Below are 23,004 nucleotides of genomic sequence, written 5' to 3' on the forward strand. Positions count from 1 at the left end.
TGATTTTAATAAAACATATACAATTTTTTAAAGTTGCTGATAAGGAACACCGAAGATCAGCTAAAACAAAGTTCTTAAATGAACTTTTAATATGCTAATGGACTAGTAAGAAGGGGCCAGTGACACATACCAAAGAGAGAACACTGGCCAGTTGTCACCATGGCACAGACTATGATGGAACTTTTGGCACACCCAATTCAAAGGGTTGCCAACCCCAGGCTACATATTTTGACTACTGCTTCAACGTGCTGTTCTATAAATAAAAAGGAAAAGCTTTGGTTTAACTATATTCACATTGTAATGGAGGAAGTCCCACTTACTGAAGAGTATTTCCAAAATGCTTCAGCCCTAGATTCCCAGACATCAACCTTTTACTCACTAGTAACTCAGAAGTGGTGCCACAATAGCTAGAAGATTACCTCACACGTCCAGCTCTGTACATTCAAGTACACTCTAACCCGAAAGAATAGAATAAATGAAGCTGACTTTTCTGTATTTTAGAAAACTTGGTAAATTTACATAATATCAGAACATATTAAATATTTAAGTCAAAACCAATTCAAATGTAACAATATTCAACATGTTAGCTTTTAAAAAACTTTTTTAATGTTTTTATTTATTTCTGAGACAGAGAGAGACAGAGCATGAGCAGGCAGGGCAGAGAGAGCTGTCAGCACAGAGCCCGATGCGGGGCTTGAACTCACGGACTGTGAGATCATGACCTGAGCTGAAGTCCGACGCTTAACCGACTGAGCCACCCAGGCGCCCCCAACATGTTAGCTTTTAAAAGAATACTGTTTAAATGTTTGTTTATAGAAAATAAACTGGAAAGGAGTTAGAAAATGCCAATTGATAAAATGAAGCTCAACCTCCTTTTAAAAAGATGACAAATTCAAAGTTTAAACTTCCCTCCAACTATGCTAGCTTCTCTTAACTCCCCTAAATCTATATTGTCCCAAGATCTAAAGGAAAAGACACATCGTGGGGCGCCTAGGTGGCTCAGTTGGTTAAGCATCCAACTTTGGCTCAGGTCATGATTGTACAGCTTATGAGTTCAAGTCCCGCGTCGGGCTCTGTGCTGACAGCTCAGAGCCTGGAGCCCGCTTCGGATTCTGTGTGTGTCTCTCTCTGCCCCTCCCTCACTTGTGCTCTGTCTCTCTGTTTCTCTCCCAGAAATAAACATTAAAAAATAATAATAAAAATAAAAAAGCCTTGTTAAAAATGTGTTTAACACTTCTGTTACAATTTTCCAGAATTTTAAGGCAAGAACTGCAGTATGATATAAACAAAAGCAAAGTAATCTCATACCTTGCAACACAAGATGGTTTTCTCACCTTTCACTTTAATTTAATGTCCCTGAAATTCTTAAAGAAAAAACACTTATGGGGGCTCCTGGGTGGCACAGTTGGTTAAGCGTCCAACTCTTGATCACGGCTCAGGTCATCATCTCACATGAGACAAGAGCCCCGCATCAGGCTTTGCACTGATAGTGCAGAGCCTGCTTGGAACTCACTCTCTCTCTCTCTCTCTCTGCCCCTCCCCTGTTTTGCTCTTGCTCCCTCTCTCTCAAAATAAATAAATAAAATGCTTAAAAAAAAAACACACACATCTGATTTTTTTCAAATCAAAAGATGTCTGGACACGTCAGTCATTCCTTTTTGAGTAAATGCTATTAGTTATCAACTTACCTTGGAGAACATGCACCTCAAAATTCCACCAAAGTCATCATATATACGTTTGCCTCAAAATGCAGATCAAGAATACCAATAACAACACGTACTGTGTTCCTACCACATGCCAGGTACTTTCTTAAGTCAGATTTATTGAGGTATAATTTACATATGTTGAAAAACAGTTCTCCAGACAATTTTTTTAATGTTCTGTAAGCAGAGCAACACTGACCCACTGCCCTTTGCTCTGGACTATATTTCCAAACAGCCTTGAAAGATAAAGATAAATGTTAACCTCTGGAGCAAAAGACAGGCATGCTTACTGTCCAGTATAATAAATACAATGTATCCCTCTAGAGCAAAGGGCAGGCATGACTGCTGCTCATTACAATACCCTTGGGTTCCCTAAACTCAGGGCTTCTCTCTGATTATGTAACCCACTACGTGTGCAAGTATTACCTGAGCATCAGGGAACCAGCACAAATGCTGAGCCTCCGGCTACCGCTACTGCTATTCATGGGTAACAAACTGCCCTTCATCTCTCCCCCAGGAGTCTGTTTTCGGTATACCAGCATCGATCAAAATGTGGCAGGGTAACTTACTAGCTTGCAAGAAGGTAAGATTTCAGACCATTATGGTTCTGGACGGTTTTGGGAATAAGGACAGGGTGCTGACAGAACCATCCATGACTTTCCAGAAGAGAGAGGATAAAGGCCACCAAGGGCAGAGTTCTAGGAAATGGGAAGACACCCAGGGATCTGAACGTGGTCCTAGTGGGAGATGGGGAGAAGGTGAGAATACAGATCCCTACTACTCTACCGATTAATGAATAGGAGTTGGACTAATGTTTAGAAACTGAGCAGTGAGAAGTGGAATTGAAATCACCCACCCAAATGGTGTTTGTTCATTCTCCTCCGGGCTGGCAGAGGAAAGGATGTGGCAAGACAATGTGGCAACAAGCCCTGTCTCCAGGTGAAAGGCAAGGTGGCTGTGACTGCTGAGCCAAGGAATCCCCAAAACTAAAATAGATTATGTAAGTAACGATCGCCTTGCTGCCAATATGGAGTTTTAGTTGCACCAAAAATATGAGAAGTTCCTTTGAACTACAAGGGAATGACCAAAAGTGAACACAAAGCTTTGATTTGTGGTACAGACAGCTTCTCTCTCCCTCCACGCTCCCATCTCTATCCCACTCTACCTCCACCCCCAAACTCTTCTGCTTTACAGAAAAAAATGATAAAGGATGGAGTTGAGGTCTCTCTGACACCCAAAAAGAACTGAAGGCCATAAATACCCCTATTGGGCTGCCTATACCCCTATGAGGAACTACAGAGACGGACTCAAAGTTTTAAGGTTCTTTTACATGTAGCAACCCATGTCATCACCAACCTACCTCGTCCCATGAGAGGAGGGAACATCCAGATTCAATTAATAGGGTCTGGGCAGGATTTACACACAGATGGGAAGAAAAATCAGTATCATGTAAGAGTAGGGCTCTTTGGGCGAGTTCAATGTCCTATTGTTGCTGCCTCTACAATCCAACACATAATAAGAATTGGTGTGTTATATGCTTGTACTTGCCCACCCTGTAAGTGCCAGAGGGGATTCTCCCAATCAGGAAGGGCTGCATGTAGAAAAATGCTAGTGCCTTTGGGACCCTACAACCCTAATGGCCGTTTCTATGTACAAGTCTCTGTAACTTATGATTTTACTGCTTAGACCCTCTGACAAAGGGAGGCAGACAGTCTCCCCCTGGAAGTCCCCCTGTGGGTTCTGAACTCTTCGCCTCCCTGACACAACTCTCTGGCATATACTCCTTCTCTAAGGTAATTGTTAGCATGCTACTGGCCTCTTGTGGAAACTGAATGCCTGAGTCATTCATGGAGACCTCACGATCCCCAGCCTGATGTTCCTGCTTTGGTTTTCTAATCTACTACTCCCCCTTGATTTACTCTAAATGGTAGTTTTAAAAATGGGTCACATGTGCCCAAGCTTTCAAACCTCCAGACTTCTCTTACAAAAACAGCACTGATCATTCACTTTACCAACTCTGTCTGCCAAATAAAGGACCCAAAAGCATGAAGTATCAACTGTCAATGTTAGGTGAGGCTCCTCTTCTCTCCCCAAATCAAATTATTTGGAATCCTGAGCAATCACTGCAAAACAAGATAGGTAAGAGTTTAATCCAGTACAACAGCAGCTGATAAAAGCAGATTTTTCTTTTACTTCCAATCAACCTAGATCCCGACAGGGGGTGCTTTTGAAAGCGGTTTCCTGCATGGTTTGTCCCCTCAGTCATCGTCCACAGAACTCTGAGAAGCTGCAGGAATATGCAGGTGCGGACTCAAGGCCTGGCTTCATTTCCAGCATCGCGGAAAGGGACTCTATGTCATGGGGCAAAGCCCTGTGCTTGGCTATGCCACCTGGACAGAGCCCAGGGAGAGTGACCTCCTGGGAGTACCCACGTGGGTCCTATATTCCTACTTGGGGACAGATCAACTCCATGACTAACCATGTGGAGAGAGTCAACTCAAAATGCGTCTTTGAGAAGGCATCTGGCTTTGTCTTAGCCCCAGGAGCATCTCAATTTTACATGAAACAGTAACAAGACCTCTGGGGAAAATTTATCACCTACTCTACCACCAGAAGCAAAGTTACAGCCTCTACAGAGCCTACATCCAGTAAATCATCAAATCTTATGGAGTTAACACCACTGCTCCACTGTCAACACTCAAATACTGAGCACTATCAATTCTTTCCTGGACTTTGGCAACAGCCTCTTAACTTGCCTACCTGTACTCAATCTTACTTCACCTTCAATCCATTCTCCAGAAGCTGTCAGAACAGGCTGAGTATTTCACTCTCTCCCCCTTAAAATCCTGTAATGGTTTCCCCATAGCCTTCAGTCCAAACTGACCTAAACTTGTTAACATGACTCACGCAGCCAGCCTTACAGTTTACCTATTATGTACCTCTTACCCACCCCTCCTTTACATCATACAAAACCAGATCCATTTCTAAAATGTACCTGACCTCTCTTATCTCCAAGCTTCTGCTTCTCCTTCATCTTATGCCCATGCGTTCTTCCTTTAGCCTGACTGACTACTGGTCCACTTTGCAGGTTTTAATTCAGATAGCATTACAACATGGGCTTTTAAGACTCATAAGACGAGGTACCTATGGAACAAATAGCAGTGAATTCACATTGTCTATTTTTCTCTATCTTCTACTCTAAGGAGGGACCACTAATATTTATCCACTGTTAATATAACCCTGCTTAGGTGCTCATTAAGTATTCAGGTGATTAGGGACTCCTGGGTGGCTCAAGTCAGTTAAGCGTCCAACTTCAGCTCAGGTCATGATCTCACGGTCCATGGGTTCGAGCCCCGTGTCAGGTTCTGTGCTAACAACTCAGAGCCTGGAGACTGCTTCAGATTCTGTGTCTCCCTCTCTCTGCCCCTCCCGTGCTGGCACGTGAGTGCATGCGCATGCTCTCTCTCAAAAATAAATAATAAACATTAAAAATTTTTAAAAATGGGGGTGCCTGGGTGGCTCAGTCGGTTGAGCGTCCGACTTCGGCTCAGGTCATGATCTCACGGGTCGTGAGTTCGAGCCCCGCGTTGGGCTCTGTGCTGACGGCTCAGAGCCTGGAGCCTGTTTAGGATTCTGTGTCTCCCTCTCTCTCTGCCCCTCCCCTGCTCATGCTCTGTCTCTCTCTGTCTCAAAATAAATAAAACATTAAAAAAAAAAAATTTTTTTTTAATGTATTCGGGTGATTAATAACAATCCTATACCAAGTACTGTGCTAGCGGTCAAAAAAAATACATTATCAAAAACAGGTTTTTAAATCACCATTCAGCTTAAAAATACATTATTTTAATAAAATTATATTCTGCCCTCCCTATCACATTGCACTGAAATTAAATTAAGAATGTCATATGAGGGGCGCCTGGGTGGCTCAGTTGGTTGAGCGTCTAACTCTTGGTTTCGGATCAGATCATGATCTCAGGGATCCAGTCCCACGTTGGGCTCTGTGCTGAGAATGGAGTCTGCTTAAGATTCACTTTCTCTCCCCCTGCCCCTCCTCTTCCCCACTCACATTCTCTCTTAAAAAAAAAAAAAAAAAAAAAAAAAATCACTTCAAGACCTGTTAAATCACAGATTTCATCTAAATTAGTGCCTTCAAATTCTCTATTCCTCTCACACACAGAGAAATGACATAAATAATTGCCAAATAATTATATCTAGGAATATATAACTCTTTTCATAGCAAGTGTGTCCTAAAATTGACCTAAATAAGCATTCAATGTGAAGTGAATTATCTAAGAACATGCCAATTTTTGATTGGAAGAAGTATTATTCTAAGCACAGTGAAGAGTATCTTTATCAGTCTAAACTTAACACAATACCAGACAAAATGTACCAACTAGAATATATCTAGTAGAGATTACTTGCATGGCAGAAAATAACTGCACAGGATTAAAAACTTCAGTGTTGCATACAACAGTACACTGAACAGCATCTCTTCAAAATAAATAGCTACAAAAATGTATCTTTGCATTAGGTCTTCACTTAAACAAAATCACGCAACATCTTTGAAAAAAGCCATTCTCACCCATGGTACCACAATCAGGACGTGGGATGTGTCACAAGAAATGTGTATATTTAAAGAACCAACGTTCTAAGAATGACTTCCTTGTTGAAAAGTTTTACAAATGTCACTCATTTGCATTCCAATATATTTACATGAGTGGGAAACGAGTGAACCTACAGCTAGTTAACAGGAAATCATAATCCTGTACATGCTCACAAGACAGCAGAGAAGAAGTGAACATTTTCCATCCTGTGTGTCAGCTGAAAAAGCCTTTAGATTGGCTGTTTTAAGTATGCCTTCTAAGTATGTAATATAAAATACAGGACCTCAAATTAGTACTTCGAAACCAAATTTTAGTAAAGACTATAAATCATAGAGGCCTGGGTTTATGCCAGCCTTCCTCACCCTACTTGGGAGCATACTTGGACAAGATACCTAAGCTCTCTGAGCCTGACATTCCTAGTGTTAATTAGGAATTAACTAGGAATTAACGTATACCATGCAGTTGTCATAAAACTACCTTAACGTATATAAAAAACTTGGCATACAATAAGCGTTCACTATTACAGCATAATAATTAAAGAGCCAAGACCAACTTCTATCAGTAAGTAGCTGTGTCACTTTAGTGTAACCTCAGCTTCCTAGTCTGTGACATGGGAATATGAATAACCCTAACAGGGTTGTTGTAAAGACTGAATGTCTTAGAACTCAACCTGGCAAGTAGTAAACGCTAGGTGTTAGTTACTACTAACATTATCATTATCACTGAAACATTACATAACCACTGTCACAGTACTTAAGATACCTTCCATTTCTGCCACCTGAAAAAATAGCTCTTGAAAAATTAACTTAATTTTAGGAAACTGATCATAATATAAGATAAGCTTACACACCCAAGAGTTTTTATGCTGATTTTAAGTGCACAAAATGTTATCTGAATTCATTGCTCATGAATACTGACAAGACACATGAGTCAAATAACCATTCTAAATGAACAATCCACTCAATGGACTAAAGCATAACACAAAATATATGTGTACTGTACTTTTTTCCCAAAGATCCCAAAGCAGTTTAAGTAATCAAATATAGCAATCCTCGAAATACTTGAGAAAAGTGCAGCTGAGACCAATCAACATTTTCCCCAAACCTTTTGCCACATAATTACAAAATGATGTTATAATCAAAAACTCTTTGACCTTGCCGTTCTTTCAATTATTCAAAACATTGGAATATCTACTGAGCATCAGTCTAAATTCTGACACAGTAATAGAAAAGGAGAGATGAAAAATAGTGGGAATGCCACTAACAACATAACTAAATATTTCCAAATATTGTAATTTTGTTTTCCTTAAATAGTGAAAGAGCAAATTATAGGCTCTATAAGTTGAGTGCGTCAATACTTAATAATTTAAGTAACCTCATTCAAGTGACAGTCCAGTCAGTATTTTACTAAGGAAACCAGGAGTAAGACGATAGAAGCTTCCCTCTGTACTCCCCAACTACTTACTATGGTAAATGACCATTCCAAATATGAGTTAAATAATCCCAAGAGTGACACTATGTAACATATTTTTAACCCATATTTGGGGAAAGCTCAGAAAAATGGGACACCGTAAGTTTGATTTTGTTACATATCACCTGTAATCTATATAAACTATATTTGCTTAATCTTAGAATCTGCAATTATATTTTTGCCAGGGCAACTAGAACGAATTTACTAATCATGTCTCCCTTGGCTGAACCAGTTTCTTAGGAGAGAAAAATCTAGCCTCTCCTCAATTATCAAACGATCTAGAATTCATACTATAAAGCCAACATCTTATGAAGCAAGAGTTTCCTCTGGAGCAGCTACATAACTGTTAAAAGTTTTACGGAATTGGAAAAAAAAAAAAAAAAGTTATCTAACAAAATTGCTGTGCCAAAAGAAATGCAATCCTAACTATGAGTTAAGAAATCTTACTGCTAGGGGCGCCTGGGTGGCTCAGTCGGTTAGGCATCCAACTTCAGGTCAGGTCATGATCTCGCAGTCCTGGAGTTCGAGCCCCGTGTCGGGGCTCTGTGCTGACAGCTCAGCTCGGAGCCTGGAGCCTGCTTCGGATTCTGTGTCTCCCTTGCTCTCTGCCCCTCCCCCACTCATGCTGTGTCTCTATCAAAACTGAATAAACATTAAAAAAAAAATTAAAAAAAAAAAAAGAAATCTTACTGCTGGAGTGGTTACCCAAAACCTAAAAGAGAACAAACAGCCAAGTGCCTTTTTAATACCTAGCTCCCCAGAAAGGCTGTTAGAAAATGGTGATGTCAACATTGATAGCAACTGTATCATACTGATATGCAGACAGGTATACCTCAGACCTAAAAACCTTCCTTTGACTTCATTATTATGGACTATGACGGTCCCATGAAAAAATGGCCGGGGGGGAGGGGAGGGGCTCTCATTTCATTTTATGAATGCTGATCAAGCAGTGTTACCCAACTACAACACTTCACAAAGGGGCTATCAAATAAGTCCCAATTATCAAGGTGTTCTAGACAGGAAACTTCGGTTTCTATCATTAAATACAATTAAAGAATTAAAAGGATCAGTGTGTTTTTCTTGAGGTACATTTGTCTAAAGTGATTTGCATGAAGTCCCCAAAGACCCAAGTGATTGAAATTCCTTTAGCTATATAAAACACTCCTCTGGAATGTCTGTCAGCCAAATTGCAAGACTGTAAGAACACAAAATTGACTGATACACATTTTCCACATAAAGATTAAGTTGGAAAGGGATGGCAAACTCAATAAATTTGCAGGAAGGGGGTTAAAAAGCGTAAACAAATTCCAAAAATCTTTGTCTTATCCAGAACAGCACTTTGTGGTACTGCAAGAATTCAGACATTTCATCAGTATTCCGCACACCAGGGGACACTCGATAACTACTGCTGACAAATTAGACGAGAAAAAGTCTCACCAACAAACGGTATTAACAGGTAAGGCTGCAAATCAGGCAAGAAACGGATCGAGGAGGAACGTGGAGGTGTAGAAAGAGTAACAATCTTCTGCCAAATTTTACATTCAGGGAAAATTAATGCATCATAGATACCCCTCCAAGGGAAAAAAAAAAAAAAAAGATATTTGGTACGGCCAAGAATAGCCAGGAGTTATACACACACACACACACACACACACACACACACACAGCAACTGCCACTTCCACTACAGTTTGACAGTCACAGATTTGGGTAATTATAGCAGAAATTGTGTGTTTTGGAAACACACTAAGACCACACCCTAGGACCGAGAATTTGGACTTTAAATGCTGGGAATTTAAGAGGTCAACGCGGTGTACAAGTTGGACGGTCTGGCCGCACAGGTGGAAGGGTGGAAAGGGGCAATAAAGACACCAACTTCCACGCGGGTGACCAGGACCGCTGGCTGTCGCGGCGAGGCGTGGCGGAATCCGAGGGAAAAGGGGGTGTGGATCTGTGGGCGAGTCCGGGGAGAAAGGGAGGGAGGTAAGGTGGCCTCGCGGACGACAGGGAGCTGGGAGCCGGGGGTGGGGGGCGAGCGCCGACGCGGGAGGGGAAGAGCCAGGGAGCCGAGAATCACGCACGGCGGCCGGCTCCAGCGGGGTGGGAGGGCGCGCCGAGCACGCGCGTGGAGGTGCGGGTGGGAGGAAGGGGCGGAAGAAAGGAGGTCCGAATGAATGAGCGCCGGCGGGGCCCGGGCCGCGGGGGAAGTGGCCGGGGCGCCGCGGGCCGGCGGGCGGGGGGCGCCCGCAGAGGTGCAGCCGCAGCGCCGGGGGTGGGCGCCGGGGCGGGCCCACGGCGCCGGGGGCCGAGGAAGCCCCGCGCCGGCGCGGCCCCCACCGCGCCCGCCTCTCCGCCAAAATGGGGTCGAGGGGCAGGCAAGCGAGGGGCGTGAGGGAAGACGGAAAACGGCAAAAATAAATCACTCACACTCCGCTCGAGCCTCCGGGCTCTCTCAGCCCCGCTCCTCCGCCCTCCTTGAGCCGCGGCGGCGGCCCCTCAGCGGCGCTAGAGGGAGCCCCGGGCCCGGAGCGGGGCAGCGGCGGCGGCCGGACCGGGAGCCCCTCCGCACCTGCCCCTGTGGCGGAGCCGCGACGAGCCAGGCGGCGGCGACGGCGGCGGCAGCGGCAACAGCAGCAGCAGCAGCGGCGGCTCCGAACGGGGAGGGCAAGTGACCCGGATGTACAGGGTAACGGCGAGGAGGGGGAGGGGGGAATGCCAGGAAGTGAGGGCGCCGCGGACCTGTCCGGCCGTGCGCATGCGTCGCGCGCCCGCCCCGCAAGGTAAATCCTCGGCCTTCCTTCCCCGCCCCTCTTCCCCCCGCCCCTCCTGAAGGGGGCGTGGCGAGGCCGGAGACAGGTGGTCCTGCGCCGGAGGAAGGAGAGGAAGGGGGCGCGGCCACCGCCTCCGCGCCCCCCGCCCTCCTTAAAGGAGCAGCTTCGTCGCGCCGAGATGGCATCTGGGTGGGTCAGAGTCTTGCAATCTTCTCATCTTACACTGGGAAAACTGAGGTTCAGAAGTGGGGGTAAGCTGCTTCAGGTCAGCTAACTCGGAAACACCAGGAACTGGAACTCGGAACTCGCCGATCAGGACTCTTTGTGCTGAACTCAGCGAAGCTGCCACATCCCACCAACCCCCCACGCCTCAAATGGCTGGGCTGGCGAGCAAGCCTTTCCCCCGCTCCAGGTACTGAACCTCACTCCCGCTCCCCGGCAAAGCAGAAGCGCGGGCCGACTCCCCAGAGCCTAGAGGTGCACCGTTATCGCCTACGATGGTATCGTGGAGACGCCCTGGGGAGATGTTAAATGATCAGTCTGAGGACAGAAATCAGGCGCCACTTGAGACTTGTACCTTGCCACGCATGGCTCTAAGAGATAAATGAGATGTTACAGAGTTACGCTCTGGGCAAAAATGTCCAGGGCGGGGGGCAGAGAATTTGGATGTGGCCCAGGGCACAGCATCTTATTTCCAGAATCTCTCTTCACCCTGGAACATAAATGCTCCCTCTTTACATATAAAAACAGAACATTCCATCCAGCTAGTTCATCCTAATCCTGCTATGACACAGATTTTTTTCATTAACACTAAAGTGTAAATGATTACAATGTTACCTTTACCTGGAATATTTTCAGTTTGATCAGATAATTACCATGGAAGTAAATGGTTCGAAATATTTGGGGGTCAAGGCCCCTACTGAAAATCCCACAAAAGTAGGGGCTTTTCTCCCCCAGAAAAATGCACATATGCACACAAATTTGCATACAATTTCAGGACATTTATGGACCCAGGAAGCCTACCTATGAAAACCTGACTATGAACTCTTGTTCTGGTCAAATAGGTAAAATCCCAGGAACTATACAGGCCTTACCAGATGTGGTAGCCAAGAAAGCACTCCTTGCCCCAAATACAGAAGGGAAGCCCTTCCCTTATTTAGTCTTTTGTCTTCCTCTTGAATTACCTGGAGACTCCATGGTGTTAGCCATACTATATAGAAATGTGTTAAGAGTCATGGAGAGATTAGATGGCTTTTAAAAAAAAAAAATTTTTTTTTTTTAGTGTTTATTTTTGAGACAGAGACAGAGAAAGAGCACGAGCAGGGGAGGGGCAGAGAGAGAGGGAGACACAGAATCTGAAGCAGGTTACAGGCTCTGAGCTGTCAGCACAGAGCCCGTCGTGGGGCTCAAACTCGTGAACCCCAAGATCATGACCTGAGCGAAGCTGGACGATTAACCGACTGAGCCACCCAGGCACCCCGAGAGATGGCTTTTTGAAGGCATACACTAAAGGCAAGGGTCATAGGCCTCAGACTTTTACCCTAATTTTCATACTTTAGAAAAATTTAGGAGTTCTATATTATATTATAATCTCTATCAATCTCAGTTAAACTAAGGGAGCCAATATTTTGCAAACATTGATGCTGACAGAACCGTCTTCACAACCCAAGAACTTTGGTGCATTTTTCTTACACGCTGATACACAGTCTTAAATAATTCTGGTCCACAGAAATCCACTGTCCTCAATTTGTGCCAGAGGAAGAAAGTTCATGTACCTGCCCAGTCCCTTAAATATGAGCTCTGAGTAACCATACATCTCTACCTCAATATCCCAACAAAAGCAGAAATCTCTTCCATAGTATCAACCCCATCCAGTTTAGCTCAAATATCTCCCATTATGGGGACCTCCTTATTGCAACAGTCAGCCTCTTCTCATTGTGAGGAACCTCTCCTTTTACACTGAGCAGAAATCTGATACCCGACAATTTTCATCCATTGGTCCTAATTTTATCCCTGGAGAGCAACACAGACATGAGACCAGCCTGGGGGAGCTTACAGTCCAGCAAAGAAACGTCCGTTGTTGAATGATAACCATAAAATAAGATGAATCCTGTGAGGAGGGTAGAGCACGCCCTTCAGAGATACCCTTCTCATTGTCTGCCCTAGATCCCTGGCCTGTGACAGAACTCACAAGTAAGCTCTACCACTATACTACCCCATGTGGGATATCCTGAAAGAGGAACAGAAGACAAGACCTTCAGAGAAGTGCTGAACTTATCCTTCCTCAATCCTTTCTTTGTCACCCTGCGTGAATGTAATCCCATTTCAGCTGAGGTCAAAGCTTTCAAAGTTTTATGTTGAAAAAAACAAGCAGAAGGATGCAAAAAAAAAAAAGAGGTTTACATAAGAACCCCAGGCTCTTGATGATTTAATCACTGTGGCTTGTTAGCATTTTTTTTTTTTTTTTTAGTCCTTCCAATGTGCCAGGCACTGTACTAAGCACTTTGCTTGCTTTTCCTCTTTTGCTTTTTACAACCACCCTATATGGTACTATTTTGACATCCACCTTATAAATGAGGAAACCAAGACTCAGTAGGAGATCCAGGATTCAAACCCAATCTGTCAACTCCACCGTGTGTTTCTACATTTCTATAAACTTGACTCTGCTTTTGTAAATTTCAGAAGTTCCTGATCTCTTCTTTAAATGTTGTTTCCTTTGAAAACTTTATTACTAAATCAACTTTAAAACATTAAGGGGTACCTGGGTGGCTCAGTCGGTTAATCGTCCGACTTCAGCTCAGGTCATGATCTCACGGTTTGTGAGTTCGAGCCCCGCATCAGGCTCTGTGCAGCAGAGCCTCCCCCACTCACACTCTGTCTCTTTCAAAAATAAATAAATAAACATTAAAAAAATTTTTAAACACTATAAACAAATTGTTTCACTTAATCATTGATTCATTCCATCAATACACAATTTTGCCACCCTACTGCATCCTAGGCACCATGCTGAGGGTCTAGATTGGAGGTCAACAGATGTGTGGTACCTGCCCTGGCAGGGCTCACAATTTCATGAAAGAGAGAGCTGTAACCTCAGAATTACAACACAGCATCATTCGTTGTCATCTAGGAGAGTGGAAGAACCAACAATCCCTGGGACAGTTGTGAAGGCTTCAGACAGGATGCACTTGGTCTTGAAGAGACTGGGGGAGGGGACGAGCGAAAAGGCACATGGGCAGAGAGGAAGGGGAGTTTATGACATGCTGGAGGTAAGGTTGGGCGAGTGTGACTGTGCAGGACCTCCTCAAACACCATGCTAAGAAGTCTGAACTTGCCTCCTGAAGGCAATAACAAGTAAACAGAAACTTCTCAGCAAGGGGAGACATGATCAGATGCGTTTTATATCAAGGTCACTCTGACGACAGTGTCCAAAGCGGACTATGGTGGGAAGGAGAACTGAGGTCCGCAGACCACTGAAGCTTTTGTACAGTCCAGCTGACAGATAATTAGCGCCTGGTTTAGGAAGCTAGCAATGGAGAGGGAGAAGGGGCACCAGAATTAGGATACTCCTGTCGAATCTCCAGGAGTTTGTGACTAGCTGAATCTGGGCAAAGTAGCAGCAGGAGCTGTGGAACCTGACCCTGAGGTTCCTAGCTTAGCAGACCCATCAGAAGGTGACACCATCCAATCCCGATACCTTTACACAGTTTTCATTCCTGTCCTCTCCCAACCTTTATTCACGTCAATGCACACTGCTTCCATTACTATCTTCAAATACGTGCAACTATTTCCCAATGCCATTTCATATTTCTACAGTCACATTTATCATTTTAATGGCAGCAGAATATTGCATCACGTTGAAATAGCTCAATTTCCTTCGGTTGCTAAAGGTTCACACCCTGCATGCCTGGTTTACCCTGGACTCATTCGGTTCTGAGCATTTCGCAAGAGATGAGTTGAGTGAGGAAAGAGAGCCTTTAGGTGAAGGGTGTCGGAGAAGTGTGCCCTCAAGAGTCAGCCAAGCTGCAACTCTCATGGGAGAGTACTGAGAGAACGTACTGCATTGGAGAAGATGCAGAGCTGTGGCATCAGCCTACCACGTATTCACTCACCCAACAATGCTTTCTTGTGAAGCAGAGGACAATACAACAGAACTGAAGCCACCTGGCCGAGCCAGGGTCTGAATCCTGTTCTACAGCTTATACAAGTTCTCCAACCTCTCAGAGCTTCAGTCTCCCCTCAAGTTTGTGGTGATGATTAACCTGGATAAAATTTACAAAATGCTTGGGACACAACTAAGCATACATTAAGTTCGATAATAATTTTCAGTCTTGGTTCCCTCCATATGCTTTCTTGACTTCCATCATTTTCAGAGTTTCTGAACAAACCCACCGGGCAACAATGCATGTATTAGAGTTCAGAGCCTGAATCTGCCAGGGTGAACCAGGACCACTCACATGACCTCTCTAACCTTTCATTTCCCATCTGTGAAATGGGGATAAGAACACCCATCACAGGAATGTTGCAAAGCTCTCGTAAGTACTGTCAGTATAGGAATATATGTTCAAAGCCCCAAAGCACAATGTCATTAATGCCTATTACTGCTGTTATAGACATTGCTGTATCCTTGGTTTCTTCCCATTAAAAAAAATGACTTCCACCTAAGTTCCTTGTACTGCAGTTCTGGGTTAAAGGATCTGAATATCGCTATGGTTCTTGATTTGCGTTGCTTGGATTGCCCTTAGGACTCTTGATGGTGCTACCATAGTTAATTCAAATATGACATATTAGTCCTCAACCTAACATTCAGGGACTTCTATCAACGGCTTCCCTCCTCCTCTTGGTGGAAACAATGAACACTGAATCCTTGAGGAAAGAGGCACCCTCCCAGACATTTCCAGGACGGCCAGAGGTTCGAAGGCTAAGGACTAGGACTCCAGTGTCCGGCCTGATGGCTGAGCATGCAGTGGGCGAGTTTCCTGAATGCAGAAGAGGACACAGGAATGAGGCCTGGGCATCCCCAGACAGCACTCGAAGCCTCTCCGCCATGAAAGATGGCATCAGAGCTGCTACTCAAAAGAAACAAAGTACAAAGCCAACAGCTCAAACCTAACACATTCCTGTTGTTTAGCAAAACATTAGCCAATCTCTCAGGAGCCATAAAGTTGTCCTTAAGGCCGTATTTCCTCAGAGTTCCAAGGCTCTATGAACCTCCATCACATTCCCAAATGTAACATTTCTCACAGGTGGGCAGTTCCACGGGGTGACCTACAGGAAGGCGGTAGGCTCTCGCAGCCTTTCATCGCTGGTCCTTCCCTGCGCCTCAGATGTGCCTTCTAGCCTCTTCAAGTGCCTGTTTCTTGGCCTTCAGGTTCAAGGGTCACCTCCTCAAAGGGGTCCTCCCGGTCACACCTCCCTCACCTCCCTTCAGTCATTCCTATATGCCACCGGCATTTTTTTTTTCCTTCACGGTAATTTGTATAACCTGTAATTATTTTTATTTTTTTAGCTTAAAAGTGTTTTTAAAAAGCCTCCCATAGGGCGCCTGGGTGGCTCAGTCGGTTAAGCATCCGACTCTTGATGTCGGCTCAGATCACCCATCTCACGATTTATGGGTTCGAGCCCCACATCGGGCCCTGAGCTGATGGCGTGGATCCTGCTTGGGATTCTATCTCACCCTCTCTCTACCCTTCCCCCACTTGCTCTCTGTCTCTCTCTAAATAAATAAAGTTCAAACAAAAAAAAAAAAAGAAAAGAAAAAGAAAAGCCTCCCACTAAACATCAGCTCTGTGAAGGCAGAGGTCGGAGCTATTCCGCTCCAACACCTATCACTGTGCCCACCCAGCTCCTAGGAGACCTTCAATAAATGTGTGGAATGATTGGGTAAAAAAGGGCAGTTCCCAGCCCCGGACATCCTTCTTTCACCCTAAACTCTATGAAGAACAATGTTGACTGCAGACAAAAAATTGAAAACACAGATGAGCAAAAGGAAGAAAATATAAACACTCATGATCCAACCTCCCACCAAGTGGATCCCCTTCCAAATGTTTTTTCCTGTATCTATATAAAGATAATGCATATATTTTTATAGAAATGGCTCCTAGACTGTAATCTGCTGTGTTTCATTTCACAGTATATCTTAATCACCTTTCCTTAATAAAGATACTTCTGCTGCCTTGCTGTTAAAGGTTCTGGAACACTCAGCCGTGTCACTGCACCACAGAGTATTTAACACATCTCCCAGTGTTAAACTAAAGGGGAGGTTTCTTCAATGTCAGTAAAGGTAAAATGTTTTAATACAGCACTTCCCTCTTGACAAGCTTCCCGTTTTTTCCTCTGTGTTTGTATTGCTTTAGTTAGAGCTTGTATTTGTACAGAACCACACTCCCTACCGCCCATTCACCACCTGGAGTTATTAGAGTCCCCATCAGCTGGAGAAGCAAGATTGTTTGCAGCCGGCAAAGGTGACGTGTGACGAAGCCAGGGCGATGTCTCGGAGTTCAGTTTGGGAATCTGCTGCTGATACAGGCGACAGAAAGAAAGAGCGCCTTTTCTTGCCAAGATTTTAATGTAAAAAGAGGAAGGGACTTTCGGCAAGCCTTCACTTCCCCCTCCCAAGCCCTGCCCAGGGGCAAAGTTGTTCCCTGGAGGGATGGGCTGGTTCCCAGGGTTTACCAAGGTCCTAAGCAGTCTGTGGCCCAAAGCCCACTGCACCACTTAGAGACAAAGAACTGGCTGCAGAAAAACCCAAGAGGGCACGCTCGGGATGCACTGTCCTTTTCCACAAGCAGCAAGTCCAGCCCATGGCGTGGTTGAGAAGCCACTCGGCATTTTCCAAAAAAAAAGTGTTAATGTTTGTTTATTTTTGAGAGAAAAAGAGAGAGAGAGAGACAGAGCATGAGTGGGGGGAGGGGCAGAGAGAGAGGGAGACACAGAATCCAAAGCAGGCTCCAGGCTCTGAGCTGTCAGCACAGAAGCCGATGCGGGGCTCCGGCTCACCAACCGTGAGATCATGACCTGAGCCAAAGCTGGGCGCTTAACTGAGCCACCCAGGCCCCCTGCCACTTGGCATTTTTGGCTCTGACGGTGGTCAGGTCACTGCCCTCCGGAAGTAAGGACCTTGCCACACAGACACAACAGACCCCATTCCAGCAGGACTAGTTAGTGCTCAAGGGCACTGGCTGCCTTGCCCCCCTGCCACCCCCCACCATGGCTGGGCCACCTTACCAAGCTGTGCAGGCACAGGAGGGGGTCACCTGAACAAGGGGGCAAGATGTCATCAAATCAGAAATGGCACCGGAAGACAGGAGGGAGAGAAACAGCTGGTGGGGGCATCTGTTCCTGGACCTCAAGTCGTTGTGACCCAGAAACCCAAACAGAGGTCCATCTCTGCTGCCCCACCCATCTTAATACAGCTCTCCATCCATCCAAGTTAGAGGAAAAACTTTCCCTGTAAAGAACGAGAATCCCCTAATTGTGTCAGGGGTCATGAAGTTAATCCATGCCATTTTAAAAAGCTTCTTCATGGTGTGCCTGGGTGGCTCAGTCGGTTAAGCACCCAACTCTTGGTTTTGGCTCAGGTCATGATCTCGCAGTTTGTGGGTTCGAGCCCCATGTCGGGCTATGCGCTGACAGTGCAGAGCCTGCTTGGGATTCTCTCTCTCTCCCTCTCTCTGCACCTCCCCTGTTTGCGCTCTATCTCTCTTTCAAAATAAATGAGAATAAACTTTAAAAAAATAATAATAATAAAAAATAAAAAGCTTCTTTGTGTGTTTTACAGAAACACCATGGTTGGAGAAAAGAGACGGGTTTTTCTTGAAATTTAATGGCAGGATGGAACTACCACCACTCGATACCTTGGCTCGACTGCTTAGTTTCTGCCGGTTTTGAACAAAATGATTTCCACCCATCTTTATAATGACAGTTTTCAGTTGAGAGAATTAGGCACCAGGAATGTATTTCACTGGAGGTCACAAAGCTACTAAGACAGGGAGTCAGGATTTGACGCAGGTATGAGCAGCTGGTTACGTGGCCCAAGTCATACTGCCTTTCTTGCCTCCCGTTCGTTTTTCTCTCTACAAACATTAATTAACTCATCCAGTGTCCAAGCTCCATCTAAAATATTAGGCTACTCATTTACAATACCACCTAATTCACCATTATTGGGATTTTTTAAATTAATTAATTTATTTTTTAATTTAAGTAATCTCTATACCCAACACGGGGCTCGAACTCCTGACGCTGAGATCGAGGCCCATGCTCCACTGACTGAGCCACCCAGGTGCCCCTAATTCACCATTATGATGAGGATTAACTAAAGCAACAGATGGAATGTATGAAATTGCTAACATTCAACCACTTTTCACCCTAAAAACATTGATGACATACAGTTAAACCTAATATGTCAACGTTCTTGGACAACTCTGAAGTGTTTAAATGAAACTGCATGGCTGACTATCTTGCTTTTTGAAATTTGCAGCTTTAGTATTCAAACCCATAAGGCAGTACATCATGGTGACTAAGAACACAGACTCTAGACAGACAGACCTGAGTCTGAATCCCTTCATTTAGTCATCTGTAAAAAATAGGAAAGTCACGGTACTCACTGTCAGAATTAAGTTATTTCACGTAAAGCACTTAGCACAGTGCTTTGCAAATGTTAAGTGCTCGATAAACATTAGCCTTTTCTATTATTATTATTGCTGTTATTATTAACTTGGTTTCATTCAGATGGTTTTGGTATAAAGCTGCCCATTGTAGCATTATTTATAATAAAAACCAGAAACAAATTCAATTTCCCACAACAGGGAAACAGCATACCAGGGTTCTGAAAGAACTGTCTTTAAAATTAAAGAAAATCAATTCAATTAAGATTTAACAGCCCCTGCTTTGCCACTCAGGGGCTGTATAATTTTGAGCCAGTCTTGTCTCTTCTCTGGACCTGTTTTCCTCACCTCAAAAATGAATGGTTTACTCTCAATGATTCATAAGTTCTCTCCAGATTTAAAGTGTACAGTCCTAAGGCTCTAAATGCTCTAAATAAAATATAATCCATCAATATCAAGGATAATATACAACCCCCAAGTACACACAAAGATAGTAGCAACATGAGAAAATATTTTATAAATACTGCCAACCTTCTTCAACCCTCCTGTTTTTTTCTGTAACAGCAGTCACCTCCTAAGAGAATTTGTACTATGTTTATTGTCTCTCTCCACGAAACAGGTGGAAACTTCCAGGAAAGCAGGGAATTATGTCTGGTTTGTTCACTGATGTATCTACCCCCAGCCATTACAGCAATGCCTGGCACAGAGTAGAAGCTCAATTAACATTTGCTGATTGAAAATTTGTGAACATTCTGGGGCACCTGGGTGGCTCAGTCGATTGGGCGTCTGACTATGGCTCAGGCCATGCTCTCACGGTCCGTGGGTTCAAGCCCCGCGTTGGGCTCTGTGCTGACAGCTCAGAGCCTGGAGCCTGCTTCAGATTCTGTGTCTCCCCTCACTTTGCTCCTCCCCCACTCATTTTCTCTTTCTCTCTCTCTCTCTCTCTCTCTCTCTCTATCTCAAACATGAATAAACATTAAAAATTTTTTTTAAATAAAGAAAATTTGTGGACATCCTAAAAGAGCAAAGTACAAAACTGTATATATAACAGAATGCCATGAATATACAATACGCACCCCCATGGGAAACTGGCAGATAGGATCAGAGAGGTTAAAACAGGATGAGGGAGTAGGGATGAAATTTTTTTAAGTTTCCCTCAATGTTTTGAACAATTTTGTTTTAAAAGACAGCATTCAACAAAGCATGTAGACAGAAGAAAGATGAAGAGAAATAGATGAAGTGACCAAGGACAAGTGACCTCTGACAGAGAGCAGTAAGGAAGGGCAGGAATATGGAAACAGAATCACAGGGGCAGAAAGAAAACTAGGTAAGAAGATGCAGAAAAGAAAAGCCCATTTATCTTGGACTTTTAGTTACAAGCTAGCATCTCTTATTTTTAATTTTTTAATGTTTATTTATTTTTGAGAGAGAGAGAGAGAGAGCATGCAAGCAGGGGGACAGAGAGAGAGGGAGTCACAGAATCCGAAGCAGGCTCCAGTCTGCGAGCTGTCAGCACAGAGCCCGACATGGGGCTCGAACGCACCAACCATGAGATCATGACCTGAGCCGAAGTCCGATGCCCAGTTGACTGAGCCACCCAAGTGCTCCTACAAGCTAGTATCTCTTAAACTTTCCCCAAGTTGATAGAATTTCCCCATCAATTCCCTCAATTGATGGAAGCTTTGGTGAATTTGAGCACAAAGGTGCACTTGGGGCTGTTACCTGTTAATGTTTTGTTTGTTTTGAGAAACAGAACAGAGCATGATCAGGAGAGCAAGCAACATACAACTGCCAAAGAAATGATATAGACATATGGCCTGGAGAATTTAAGGGAAAGAATACTTCCTTTGGCTTTGGGGAGTTAGAGGAGAAGAGTCAAGAAGTTGTTCTCGGAAGGCCTGGTGTCCTGAATTGTACCAACTCACAGGAACCTTAGTGCTGTTTGCGGCCTCAATCTTGAACCTTTCACCCTTGCATTTGATCACACATTACAGAGGAAGAGGGATGGAGTCTGAGAATCTGAAGCAGGCTCTGCACTGTACAGCAAAGAGCCAGATATGGGGCTTGAACTCATGAATCGTGAGATCATGACCTGAGCTGACGTCGGATGTTTAACCGACTGACCCGCCGAGGCGCCCCCATCACAGATTACTCTTAATGCCTCCAGCCTCCCCAACTGCTTTCCTGAGCTCCTCATCATGTCCATACATTTGAACTTTGAGCAAACTGGGTCAGATGCCCCACTATGAATGATCAGGACCCTGTGCTTCTCCTTTATAGCACATACATAATTGCAATCGCATGGTGATTTGTGTACTTCCTTAAACACTGGGAGCCCCACAAGGGCAGAGACCAGGTTGTGCTGTCACCACTGTAACTCCAGTGCTAGCACAGAGCTCGTGCAAACAGGTGCAGCTCGTCACAGAGATGGCATTGGTCCAGCGTTAACCTAGTCCCAGGGCCTTACCCCAACTCCAAAATCCCAACATGGACACAACCCTAAGATCAGTAAATCAGATAAGCAACCCAGGGAGGTGAGATGTAAACTCTCCCCAACGTAGCCACAATGATTAGGTCACTAGCTGTGGAACCAATCGGTTGCAATATAGACCTTTAGAAAGAACAAATGGGGATGTCAAACACGAGCTAACAGTGTGAAAAAAGGTTTGAGTTTTGGGGCTACAGAAGAAAAGACATTGCATAAGATTCAAAAAAAACAAACAAACACAACACCTTTGGAAAAGGGAACCAGTATGGTCCAAGTTATGAAGCAGCTTAACTGGCTCGGCTAGCTTCTTCTCTAAAATCATGGTGCTGGGGCGCCTGGGTGGTTAAGTGTCCAACTTCAGCTCAGGTCATGATCCCACGGTTCGTGGGTTTGAGCCCCGCATCAGGCTCTGTGCAGACAGCTCAGAGTCTGGAGCCAGCCTGCTTTGGATTCTGTGTCTCCCCCTCTCTCTGTCCCTCCCCTGCTCACACTCTGTCTCTCTAAAAAATAAACATTTACAAAATACAAAAAATAAAACCCTGGTGCTGATTTCATTGTAGAATACACGTTTAATGAGAAAGCATCTCTCTTTCAGCTTTGATGCACAAAGGTAGAGAGGAGAATGGTTGTTCTTGTCCAGGCCCTGGTCTTATCTAAACCCACAGCCCCAGAGAAAATGTCTGCCGTATCCATTTCAGCATGTACTTAGCATTTTTATTTAATAGGCCACTTGCATTAATGAGTACCTGATGAATCACCTAATTTTAAACATGTAGGGAACCTTGAAATTCACCTTCAATCCAACATTTACACTTAAGAAAAACCAACAGCCCAAGAGAGGCTCAGAGGCGTCTCACAGGTACACAATCCCAAGGCCTGGACTCAGGGAGAGTCAGAGAACTGCTGAGTTCACGTCCAAGGGTTGGATCACTGAGGCGTCAACAGAGCCCTGTAAAAAAATCTCTACTTAATCAGCAGTGTATATTTGGTGCGGTGTCTGGTGTGATCTTTCGGGGGAAAGGAGGTCAATTAAAGCATTATGCTTTCTTGGCCCCTCACTACACACAAATCTCTTCCAAAGTCAAAAACAAAAGTTAATAGACATGTACCAAATGATAAAGAAACAAGTGGAAATGCAGGCTGTCTGGGACTTCTCAATCACCCATAGGAGTGGAGAATGGCTTCTTTCTTGGTAGTAATACTAAGCTAGTTATAGAGTTCCTATAATTACTATTTCCTGCTGTTGTGCCTTTGTCTGTGCTGTTCTCTGTGCTATGAACACCGTTCCAGACACTACCATACCTCCCAGACAAACTCCTATCTCCCACCAAGACTGCAGTCAGGCATCTCTGGATGCTGGATAAGCA

At 44.4% G+C, this 23,004-nt stretch overlaps 1 protein-coding gene and 1 non-coding gene across 8 annotated transcripts in view; both read right to left on the minus strand.

Moving 5' to 3' along the window:
* Positions 1-23,004, minus strand: part of CYRIB (CYFIP related Rac1 interactor B) — a 104,420-nt gene that overhangs the window by 68,675 nt on the left and 12,741 nt on the right. For 2 of the 7 annotated variants that reach the window (XM_019459843.2, XM_019459846.2), the window contains exon 1: positions 10,203-10,436. The exons of 4 other annotated variants lie outside the window; for them this stretch is intronic. The gene's annotated coding sequence lies outside the window, so the exon portion shown is untranslated. Of the gene's footprint in view, positions 1-10,202; positions 10,438-23,004 lie in introns of those variants that run through there. One more of the 7 variants, XM_019459849.2, reaches the window with a different exon arrangement.
* On the minus strand, positions 3,936-4,140 carry LOC128775418 (small nucleolar RNA SNORA73 family). The gene has a single exon (XR_008420137.1). It is a non-coding gene; the product is annotated as a small nucleolar RNA SNORA73 family (small nucleolar RNA).

The sequence above is a fragment of the Panthera pardus genome, unplaced genomic scaffold, assembly GCF_024362965.1.
Source record: "Panthera pardus isolate Hobbes unplaced genomic scaffold, ASM2436296v1 HiC_scaffold_7, whole genome shotgun sequence".
NCBI lineage: Eukaryota > Metazoa > Chordata > Mammalia > Carnivora > Felidae > Panthera > Panthera pardus.